The sequence below is a fragment of the Bufo bufo genome, chromosome 5 (assembly GCF_905171765.1).
Source record: "Bufo bufo chromosome 5, aBufBuf1.1, whole genome shotgun sequence".
NCBI classification, from domain to species: Eukaryota; Metazoa; Chordata; class Amphibia; order Anura; family Bufonidae; genus Bufo; species Bufo bufo.
The window spans coordinates 184,607,193-184,619,247 of record NC_053393.1 but is presented as its reverse complement, the minus strand read 5'-3'; the positions used below and the strand labels follow the sequence as shown (position 1 = coordinate 184,619,247).

The 12,055-nt window shown below is 45.0% G+C and overlaps 1 protein-coding gene across 1 annotated transcript in view; it reads left to right on the top strand.

The window, feature by feature from the left end:
• LOC121001798 (cadherin-19-like) overlaps window positions 1–12,055 on the top strand; it is a 379,802-nt gene that overhangs the window by 100,967 nt on the left and 266,780 nt on the right. The window lies entirely within an intron of this gene.

The following is a 12,055-nucleotide window of genomic DNA, read 5'->3' as shown; positions in this document are numbered from 1 at the left end:
CCACAGCACAAAAAGTGCCGCTTGAGGTGGGCTAAAGCACATTTGGACAAGCCAGCTTCATTTTGGAATAAGGTGCTGTGGACTGATGAAACTAAAATTGAGTTATTTGGCCTTAACAAGGGGAGTTAAGCATGGAGGAAAAAGAACACAGCATTCCAAGAAAAACACCTGCTACCTACAGTAAAATATGATGGTGGTTCCATCATGCTGTGGGGCTGTGTGGCCAGTGCAGGGACTGGGAATCTTGTCAAAATTGAGGGACGCATAGATTCCACTCAGTATCAGCAGATTCTGGAGACCAATGTACAGGAATCAGTGACAAAGCTGAAGCTGCGCTGGAGCTGGATCTTTCAACAAGACAACAACCCTAAACACTGCTCAAAATCCCCTAAGGCATTTATGCAGAGGAACAAGTACAACGTTCTGGAATGGCCAGCTCAGTCCCCAGACCTGAATATAATAGAAAATCTGTCCATGCTCGAAAGCCATCAAACCTGAATGAACTAAAGATGTTTTGTAAAGAGGAATGGTCCAAAATACCTTCAACCAGAATCCAGACTCTCATTGGAACCTGCAGGAAGCGTTTAGAGGCTGTAATTTCTGCAAAAGGAGGATCTACTAAATATTGATTTCATTTCTTTTTTGTGGTGCCCAAATTTATGCACCTGCCTAATTTTGTTTAAACAATTATAGCACACTTTCTGTAAATCCAATAAACTTCATTTCACTTCTCAAATATCACTGTGTGTGTCTCCTATATGATATATTTAACTGACATTTTTTATCGTAACAACCAACGATTTATACAGGAAAATCATGACGATTAACAAGGTTGCCCAAACTTTCGCATCCCACTGTAAAGAAAGGCTCTGGTTCCAAGGCGACAGACCCACTTACTCTACTACCCAGCAGGTCGCCCAACCTCTCACCGAGCCGATGTTGGTTGACGCAGTGCGCAAGACTCTGTCCATAGCAGAAAAAGAACGACGACTAGCCAAAGCCTCTGCCTCTACTGTGGGGAGCCAGGGCACATTGCCATCAAATGCCCCAACAAATCCCACAGAACCATTGCCGTCACTAAACTGCGAGAGCAGCGGCAGGCCGCAATTCCACCGGTGACGGTGGAGCCAACTGAGTTAGCAGCCACCGGGTCCCACTTCACCATTCCAATTGTCATTACTATCGGGGATCGACAACTTCTCTGTTCTGCAATGCTCGACTCCGGGGCTGGCGACAATTTTATGGATCTAACTTTTGCTCACCAGAACAACATTCCGCTTGTAACCAAGACAGCCCCCATCGATCTGGAAACGGTGGATGGGTCCCCACTCTTCTCGGGACCCGTTACACACCAGACCACAGATTTACAGCTCCACATTAAAACCGACCACCACGAGACGATCCACTCCTCTTTGATTGCCTCCCCCAAGTTTCCGGTGATCTTGGGCATCCCGTGGTTAGCCACTCACAACCCTTCGGTGGACTGGGAAACCCGCTGTCTACGGTTCACATCCGAGTTCTGCTCTTCGAACTGTCTGCATGAACCTGCTTCCCCAACGCCCAAAGAATCTATCATCTCGGAACCAACTGTCAAGGAGCTGTTGCCTCCACAATATAGCGAGTTTCAGGATGTCTGCGACAAAAAAAACGCAGACAAGCTGTCCCCGCATCGACCATACGACTGCCCAATTGAATTATTACCTGGGGCTGAAATATCCTTCGGCAGCATCTACTCCCTCTCGGAGCCTGAACTCAAGGCCCTGAAGGACTACTTGGACGAGGACCTAAAGAAGGGCTTCATTCGACCCTCCACCTCCCCCGCGGGAGCACCCTTCTTCTTCGTGGAGAAAAAAGATTCCTCTCTACGCCCTTGCATTGACTACCGCAAGCTGAATGATGTTACGGTAAAAAAATGTTACCCTCTTCCCCTGATTTCGGAACTTCTCGAGAGACTCCGGGCGGCGAAAGTCTTTACGAAACTCGATCTTCGAGGGGCCTATAATCTGGTTTGCATTCGCCCCGGGGATGAATGGAAGACCGCCTTTCGCACACGATATGGACATTTTGAATACTTAGTTATGCCCTTTGGACTTTGCAATGCCCCAGCCACTTTCCAACATTTCATTAATGACGTCCTTAGGGACATGCTGGATCTGTTCGTAGTGGTATACCTGGACGATATTTTAATTTTCTCTGAAAATCTCGAACAACATCGCGAACATGTCCGCAGGGTGTTACAAAGACTTTGCGAGCAGTCCCTTTACATCAAGCTCGAGAAATGCGAGTTCGAACAGACCACCACCCAGTTTCTCGGTTACATCATCCCCCCGGATGGGCTGAGTATGGATCCTCAGAAAATTCAGGCTGTAATAGATTGGCCTCCCCCTAAGAACGAAAAAGAAATACAGAGGTTTGTCGGCTTCGCCAACTTTTACCGAAAATTCATTCGGAACTTCTCAAAAATCATTACTCCAATTACCCAGTTAACCAAAAATACTGTGCCCTTTTCCTGGACACCCGAAGCACAGGATCACAACGTACGGGAGAAAAGATGCTTTTACTCCCTTGCGCCTTCTTCTCTCGCCAAATGTCCCCCGCAGAGAGGAACTATGACATCGGGAATAAGGAGTTACTGGCAATCAAAGATGCCTTCTCGGAGTGGAGACATCTATTGGAGGGGGCCATCAATCCCATAACTGTGTTCACTGACCACCGAAACCTCGAATTCATCCGTTCTGCCAAGAGGCTTTCCGCCAGACAAGCCAGATGGAGCCTTTTTTTTTCTCGATTCAATTTCATTATCACATATCGCCCTGGGTCGAAGAATGGCAAAGCAGATGCCCTTTCCAGGATGTTCTCTGAACCTTCACAGGACAAGGGCCAAACCAACATTCTACCCGAGAAAAAGGTCTTAGGAGCTACTTACCCAAAGGAACTCCTGGGGTCAATCAAGAAGGCTTATGAAAAGGACCCCTTCCTCACTCACCCAGCAGAAGACATCAACTTCACCCTCAAGGGTGGCTTCTGGGTATACCTGGATCGACAACTGTACGTACCAGAAATGGCACGGCTCGATGTACTAAAATATAACCACAATACCAAGTTGGCTGGCCATCCAGGTACAAGGAAGACCCAGGAACTCCTGTCCCGCTCCTTCTGGTGGCTGACGTATAAGAAAGATACTAAAAGGTTTGTCTCCTCATGCACGGTCTGTGCCCGCAACAAGACTCCCCGCTCTTCACCTGTGGGGCTGCTGCGACCACTCCCCATCCCCTCCCGCCCTTGGGGTTCAATTTCTATGGACTTTGTGGTTGACCTACCCCCTTCAAAAGGGATGAAAACCGTCCTGGTCGTCGCGGACCGCCTTACCAATATGGCCCATTTCATCCCCTGCAATGGCCTACCCACCGCCAAACAGATGGCTGACCTGGTATTCCGTGAAATCTTTAGGTTACATGAGGTTCCGGATGATGTGGTCTCTGACCGAGGAGTGCAATTCACCTCTAAATTCTGGAAAGACTTCTGCCTGGCCCTTGGGATCACGGTAAACCTGTCCTCCGCTTTCCATCCCCAGTCTAATGGGCAGACAGAGAGAACAAACCAGACCCTCGAGCAGTACCTACGTTTTTTCATCACTCATTTGCAGGATGACTGGTTGGACCACCTTCCTACGGCCGAGTTTTCCTACAATAATGCGGAACACAGTTCCACCCATTACAGTCCTTTCTACGCCAACACTGGCCTGCATCCAGCTTTCATCCCACGCCTGCCTATCACCTCCACGCTTCCAGATGTGGCCGAATGCCTGGCAAATTTACAAGAGGCACAAGAGAACATTTCCAATAATCTCCTTGAGGCTCAGAGACGCTTTAAGCGGGCGACAGACAAACGTCGTAGACCCGCTCCGGACTTTCAGATAGGAGATCAAGTGTGGCTCTCCACAAGAAACCTAAGACTGAAGGTACCTGCTCAGAAATTGGGCCAAAAATACTTGGGGCCTTTCCGGATCTCTGGCCGGATTAATGAAGTCACCTTCCGGCTGGACCTCCCACATTCCATCAGGGTGCACCCAGTTTTCCATTGCTCCCTTCTCAAGCCGTTTGTAGAGAACACCTTCCCTGGCCGCCATTCTCCCCTCCCCCTTAAACAAATAAGCAAAGTAAATAAAACGGATTTATCTTTTATTTCATAGCAGCTGTAATATTTATGGAGTATATATTGTAAAATCAATCTATTAAGTACATGTCTTATATTTACTATAAATATCATAAATTAAACAGCAATCATAGAAGAAAGACTTATTCACTCAGAACATAATTGCAATGTGTTCTTCAAAGAAAATCTAACATGATGACCGACAGCTCAATTGAATATGGTGATCGCTAGGACCTAGAGACCTGAAATACTGGGCAAAGTTCCAGTGCACATTTCTCTGGAGGTCCGGTGCTAGAGATGCCACTGTACTGATGTTTCAATTACCGGTAGGTCTGAAGACAAATCTGTGCTTGTTTCCTCCTGGCTCAGAATATGACAAGATGTGTTGCAGATGATCATTTTATTTATTATTATTTTTTTCTTTATTATATGATATTGTGTCAGAAGCTCTCTATCCTAAATGTGCAGCCACCTAGTGGTTGGGATGTGTACTACAGTCTGCCGAGGGTTTAGTAGTTTGTTTTAATATTGTGTTGAATTTGCTTTATGATAAAATTATACTCCTGCATTATTGCTTCTAGTGATGTTAACCTATAGGGACACATAAAACTGCATGTTTATGATCAAGATGTTCAATATTCAGTGGTCACAAAGAATCCAACATTGTTGTACTTTTTGAAATCTCAGTGGCATGAAATAGCATGTACAAATGTGATTTCTTATAACCATATTAATTAACACTGTTGGCGAAAATTAGATATATTGCATTGTTAAATATTTGCGTTGGGCGAGCATGCTCGGCTGAACACCTTTTTCACTGGAGTCTCTTCCCTGAACGTTTGTTGGCTGCTTAGCAGCCAATAAATGTGCGGGGAAGTAGTGCCACTCACTGTAATGCCGTAGCCATGTTGGTTACTGGCATCACAGTCATTGGCTGGCCGGAACGCGTCATCAGGTGCTATATAGCACCAAATGACACTTGGTTCGGCTCAGACTTAGTCAGGGCGAGCTACAGCAGAAGGGACAGATAGTGTAGGGAGAGGATTTTTTTTTAGGGAGTTTTGAGTGTTGAAAGGTGTTAGAGACCTAACAGTCCTTTAAGGACTATTGTTTTATCTGGATGCAAAATATATTAGCGCAACGTGCGCTAATTTGCATGCAATTGTTTGGCTGCTGGTGACAGCAGCGACATTACCTGCGCTACATCTCCTGTATAATGTTACAAAAGGAAAAAAGGTATAGCAGCACAACGACAAACAGTATACCGTTCCATTATGTGGTGGTGCCAGCCATGTTGGGAGCCAATCCGAGGCTCCCCCAGACATAGATAAAACTTGTAAAAAAAAATGCAGCACTCCCTTGTCTTCAGTATCCAAAGGTTTATTCACCAATACAGTGCGACGTTTCGACTTGTGTGGTCTTTGCCGCTGGTGACAGCAGCAACTTTACCTGTGCTACAACTCCTGTATAACGTTAGCCGCTGATGACAGCAGCGACATTACCTGCGCTACATCTCCTGTATAACGTTTGCCGCTGGTGACAGTAGCGGCATTACCTGCACTATATCTCCTGTATAACGTTTGCGCATTATAAATATCAGTGACTTTCAGTTCAATTTTTTTTGCCGCTGGTGACAGCGACATTACCTGCGCTACATCTCCTGTATAACGTTTGCGCATCATAAATATCAGTGACATTTAGTTTAATATTTTCACCGCTGGTGACAGCGACATTACCTGCGCTACATCTCCTGTATAACATTTGCGCATCATAAATATCAGTGACATTCAGTTACATTTTTTCAGCGCTGGTGACAGTAACATTAGCTGCACTACATCTCCTGTATAACATTTGAGAATCCTAAATATCTGTGACATTCAGTTTCAGTTATTTGCGCATACACTTACAAAACCTGCGCTACTGTACGTGTTACATACTTGCAAGCATATATACCATTTAATATGCTCAAGGTGAGCAGTAAGAAACGGGGAAGTGGCTGTGCTGCTGATGGTGAACACAAAGGCCGTGGCCCTAAGCGCGGTGAAACTGTGCCTGCTGCCAGAGCACAAGAAACACACTAATCCATGATACCTAGCTCCATGTCCCAGTTTGCAGGGCGGCGCAGGACACCACTCTCGACGTCACACCAGTGCGACCAGGTGGTCGGTTGGATTGCAGCAGATAATGCTTCCAGTCGGTTAAGCACCACCCTGTCTTCCACAAAGTCCAGTCTCAGTAGCCAAGAGTCTGGTCAACAGAATCCTCACCCTGTTCCTCCTTCCACCCACCATGAAGAGTCTTGGCAAACAAGCTCTTTTCACCGCCATTCTTTGATTTGGCCCTCTCGCCAAGCCCGCTTGAAGAGGGACATGAGGAGATCTTGTGCACTGACTCCCAAACTCTTGAGCATCCACAGTCAGAAAAAGATGACGGTGGGGAACGGCAATTAGTGTCCCACGAGGTGGATGATGATGATGAGACACAGTTTCCAATAAGTCAATCGCAATTAGTGTCTCAAAAGTCTCATGATGAGGATGAGACACAGTTGTCAATAAGTGAGGTTTTTGTTAGGTCAACAAGTCAGGATGATAACCAGAGTGAGGAAGTGGAAAAGGCAGGTGGTGGATGAATAAATCACTGACCCAACCTGGGAAGGTGGCAAGCCAAGCGAAGACAGCAGTACAGAGGGGGAGGGATCCGCAGCACCGCAACAGGCTGGAGGAGGCAGTGGGGTGGCAAAAGGCAGAAGATGGGCCACACCAAACAGACCCGCAACTGTTCTTTGGAGCACCGCCTTGTGGCAATCTCCCTTGCCGAGGGTTAGGTGTTCCGCAGTCTGGCTCTTTTTTGAGGAAAGTGCGGACGATAAAAGAATTGTCATTTGCAACCTGTGCCGTACCGAAATGAGCAGGGGCGTGAACAGTAGCAACCTCACCACCACCAGCATGATCCGCCACATGGCATCAAAGCACCCTAATAGGTGGGCCGAACACCTGGGTCCACAATTAGTGTTTGCGGGTCACACCATTGCCTCCTCTTTTCCTGTGTTTAGAGTTGAGCGGACACCTGGATGTTCGGGTTCGACGGGTTCAGCCGAACTTCAGAAAAAAGTTCGAGTTCGGGACCCGAACTTGACCCTGAACCCGAACCCCATTGAAGTCAATGGGAACCCGAACTTTTGAGCACTAAAATGGCTGTAAAAATGTCATGGAAAGGGCTAGATGGCTGCAAATGTCATCAAAATGTGGTTAAGAGCATGGCAAGTGCTCTGCAAACAAATGTGGATAGGGAAATGACTTTAAATAACATAAAATACGTAAAAAAATAAATAAAATCTTGATCTAGGAGGACGAGGTCCATATGGAGTAGGAGGTTTAGGAGGCGGTGGATGTGGCGGTGTAGGTGGAAGTGGCGCTGGAGGAGGAGGTAGCCTACACTGCTTTTTGGTTAAAATTTTTATTTTATTTTTTTTAAATTAGGGTACACGCCAAAACATTGGGAAATATAACCCTCCAGTCGTGCTAAACACACGTTCAGACAATACACCATGTAACGGATCTCCTGGCACCCCGACCGGGTACCTCCGTTGATAGGTGCTCCTAGTGCTTCCCGAGGACTCCAAGCACTCCGCTCTACACCAAAACCACCACAGGAACCAGGAACAAGAACAGCTCTTACAAGAGCTAATAGTATAGCCAGGGGAGTATAGCAAATCTTCAGCGTATAGCCATCCCCAGTGTCGATCAGTTACCCAAACACCAGCCACAACATGATGAAGGGTAAAACTGGAACTCTTTATTGAACACACAGCATTGACTTATATACACATGACATAATGAGGACATGACATAGCAGCCAATCCTGTACAGTTTAAACACAAAACTAACCCTATTCAACAAACGCAATTAACAAACACACTGGCATTGTCTTTGACGGAATCAACAATGAACATGCAAACAGATATCTTCACCCCCTCCATAATGAATAAATGGGAAGATGAGACACATGTGATGGGATTATCTCCTGAGTGTATCATAGGAGTCGGCTGCTATTATAATCAACTATCTTAATCCCATCACTAACACAATCAGTGGGAGTCTCAGTGCAGAGTTAACCCTTTTTGTGTTGCTGAATCCACACCATGCCTTTTTAACCTCTTAAGGACACATGACGTACCGGTACGTCATGATGTCCTGGTACTTAAGGACACATGACGTACCGGTACGTCATGTGTTGTTCCGATCACTGCCGCCCGGCCGGCAGTGATCGGAACCCGGTGCCTGCTCAAATCATCGAGCAGGCACCTAGGCTAAATGCGCGGGGGGGTCCCGTGACCCCCCCATGTCGGCGATCGCGGCAAACCGCAGGTCAATTCAGACCTGCGGTTTGCTGCGATTTCTGCAGTTTCTGATCCCTGCGGTCCCTGACCGCGGGGATCAGAAACTTTAGTATTCCTAAAATAGATCTGTATCCCTCCCCCTGCACCCCCCGAGTGATTTTAGCCCGGTGGGAGGTGCAGGGGGAGGGTTGCGGGCGGTGCGGGCGGTGCGGGAGGCGGGCGGTGCGGCAGGCGGGATCGCGATCCCCCGCCCGCCTCCCCTTGTATAATCGTTGGTGTCTAGTGGGGATACCAGGGTGCCAGCACATTGCTGGCACCCTGGTATAAACGGCTGACATCTGCGATGCGATGTCAGCCGTTAACCCTTTCCATACAGCGGTCCGTACGGACCGCTGTATGGAAAAGGTTAACAGCGCAGGGAGCTCCCTCCCTCTCCCATCGGGGGGCTGCTGTGCCTTTGCAGCCCCCCGATGGGAGAGGGAGAGAGCCCCCAGAGAGCCCCCCTCAGCCCTGTGCTTACCCTTCCCCGTCTGCGCAGTTCTGAGCAGACGGGGAAGGTTCCCATGGCAACAGGACGCCTCTCAGGCATCCTGCTGTCCATGGTGCTGAACAGATCTGTGCTGAAAGCATAGATCTGTTCAGTGTAAGTAAAATACAGTACAGAACAATATATATTGTACTGTACTGTATTATACAGACATCAGACCCACTGGATCTTCAAGAACCAAGTGGGTCTGGGTCAAAAAAAAAGTTAAAAAAAGTAAAAAAAAAGGAAAAATCAAAAAACACATTTATCACTGATAAAAAAATGAAAAAAATAAAATTCCCTACACATGTTTGGTATCGCCGCGTCCGTAACGACCTGATCTATAAAACGGTCATGTTACTTTACCCGAACGGTGAACGCCATAAAAATAAAAAATAAAAAACTATGATGAAATTGAAATTTTGCCCACCTTACTTCCCAAAAAAGGTAATAAAAGTGATCAAAAAAGTCGCATGTACGCCAAAATAGTACCAATCAAACCGTCATCTCATCCCGCAAAAATCATACCCTACCCAAGATAATCGCCCAAAAACTGAAAAAACTATGGCTCTTAGACTATGGAAACACTAAAACATGATTTTTTTTGTTTCAAAAATGAAATCATTGTGTAAAACTTACATAAATAAAAAAAAAAGTATACATATTAGGTATCGCCGCGTCCGTATCGACCGGCTCTATAAAAATATCACATGATCTAACCCCTCAGATGACCACCGTAAAAAAATTAAAATAAAAACGGTGTAAAAAAAGCCATTTTTTGTCATCTTACGTCACAAAAAGTGTAATAGCAAGCAATCAAAAAGTCATATGCACCCCAAAATAGATGCCAATCAAACCGTCATTTCATCCCGCAAAAAATGAGACCCTACTTAAGATAATCGCCCAAAAACTGAAAAAACTATGGCTCTTAGACTATGGAGACACTAAAACATTTTTTTTGTTTTAAAAATGAAATCATTGTGTAAAACTTACATAAATAAAAAAAATAGTATACATATTAGGTATCGCCACGTCCGTGACAACCTGCTCTATAAAATTACCACATGATCTAACCTGTCAGATGAATGTTGTCAATAACAAAAAATAAAAACGTGCCAAAAAATCTATTTCTTGTTACCTTGCCGCACAAAAAGTGTAATATAGAGCAACCAAAAATCATATGTACCCTAAACTAGTACCAACAAAACTGCCACCCTATCCCGTAGTTTCTAAAATGGGGTCACTTTTTTGGAGTTTCTACTCTAGGGGTGCATCAGGGGGGCTTCAAATGGGACATGGTGTAAAAAAAAACTGTCCAGCAAAATCTGCCTTCCAAAAACCGTATGGCGTTCCTTTCCTTCTGCGCCCTGCCGTGTGCCCGTACAGCAGTTTACGACCACATATGGGGTGTTTCTGTAAACTACAGAATCAGGGCCATAAATAATGAGTTTTGTTTGGCTGTTAACCCTTGCTTTGTAACTGGAAAAAAAATATTAAAATGGAAAATCTGCCAAAAAAGTGAAATTTAGAAATTGTATCTCTATTTTCCATTAAATCTTGTGCAACACCTAAAGGGTTAACAAAGTTTGTAAAATCAGTTTTGAATACCTTGAGGGGTGTAGTTTCTTAGATGGGGTCACTTTTATGGAGTTTCTACTCCAGGGGTGCATCAGGGGGGCTTCAAATGGGACATGGTGCCAAAAAAACAGTCCAGCAAAATCAGCCCTCCAAAAACCAAACGGCGCACCTTTCACTCTACGCCCCGCTGTGTGCCCGTACAGTAGTTTACGGCCACATATGGGGTGTTTCTGTAAACAGCAGAGTCAGGGCAATAAAGATACAGTCTTGTTTGGCTGTTAACCCTTGCTTTGTTAGTGGAAAAAATGGGTTAAAATGGAAAATTAGGCAAAAAAATGAAATTCTCAAATTTCATCGCCATTTGCCAATAACTCCTGTGCAACACCTAAAGGGTTAACGATGTATGTAAAATCAGTTTTGAATAGCTTGAGGGGTGTAGTTTCTTAGATGGGGTCACTTTTAGGGAGTTTCTCCTCTAGGGGTGCATCAAGGGGGCTTCAAATGGGACATGGTGTAAATAAACCAGTCCATAAAAATCAGCCCTCCAAAAACCATACGGCGCACCTTTCACTCTACGCCCCGCTGTGTGGCCGTACAGTAGTTTACGGCCACATATTGGGTGTTTCTGTAAACGGCAGAGTCAGGGCAATAAAGATACAGTCTTGTTTGGCTGTTAACCCTTGATTTGTTAGTGGAAAAAATGGGTTAAAATGAAAAATTAGACAAAAAAATGAAATTCTCAAATTTCCTCCCCATTTGCCAATAACTCTTGTGCAACACCTAAAGGGTTAACAACGTATGCAAAATCAGTTTTGAATACCTTGAGGGGTGTAGTTTCTTAGATGGGGTCATTTTTGGGTGGTTTCTATAATGTAAGCCTCGCAAAGTGACTTGAGACCTGAACGGGTCCCTAAAAATTGAGTTTTTGTAAATTTCTGAAAAATTTCAAGATTTGCTTCTAAACTTCTAAGCCTTATAACATCCCCAAAAAATAAAATATCATTCCCAAATCAATTCTAACATGAAGTAGACATATGGGGAATGTAAAGTCATCACAATTTTTGGGGGTATTACTATGTATTACAGAAGTAGAGAAACTGAAACTTTGAAATTTGCAAATTTTTCCAAATTTTTTGTTAAATTAGGTATTTTTTGGTGCAAAAAAAATAATTATTTTGACTTCATTTTACCAGTGTCATGAAGTACAATATGTGACGAAAAAACAATCTCAGAACGGCCTGCATAAGTCAAAGCGTTTTAAAGTTATCAGCACTTAAAGGGACTCTGGTCAGATTTTCAAAAAATGGCCTGGTCCTAAGGTGTAAAAAGGCTGTGTCCTTAAGGGGTTAATGGGCAATAGGAAATATGTGGCATATAAATTACACACACAAATCAGGGTTCATAGTTCCTTGTAACCCCAAAAGGTCTGAGGGGGTCTCCATAGTTCTCGGTCCATA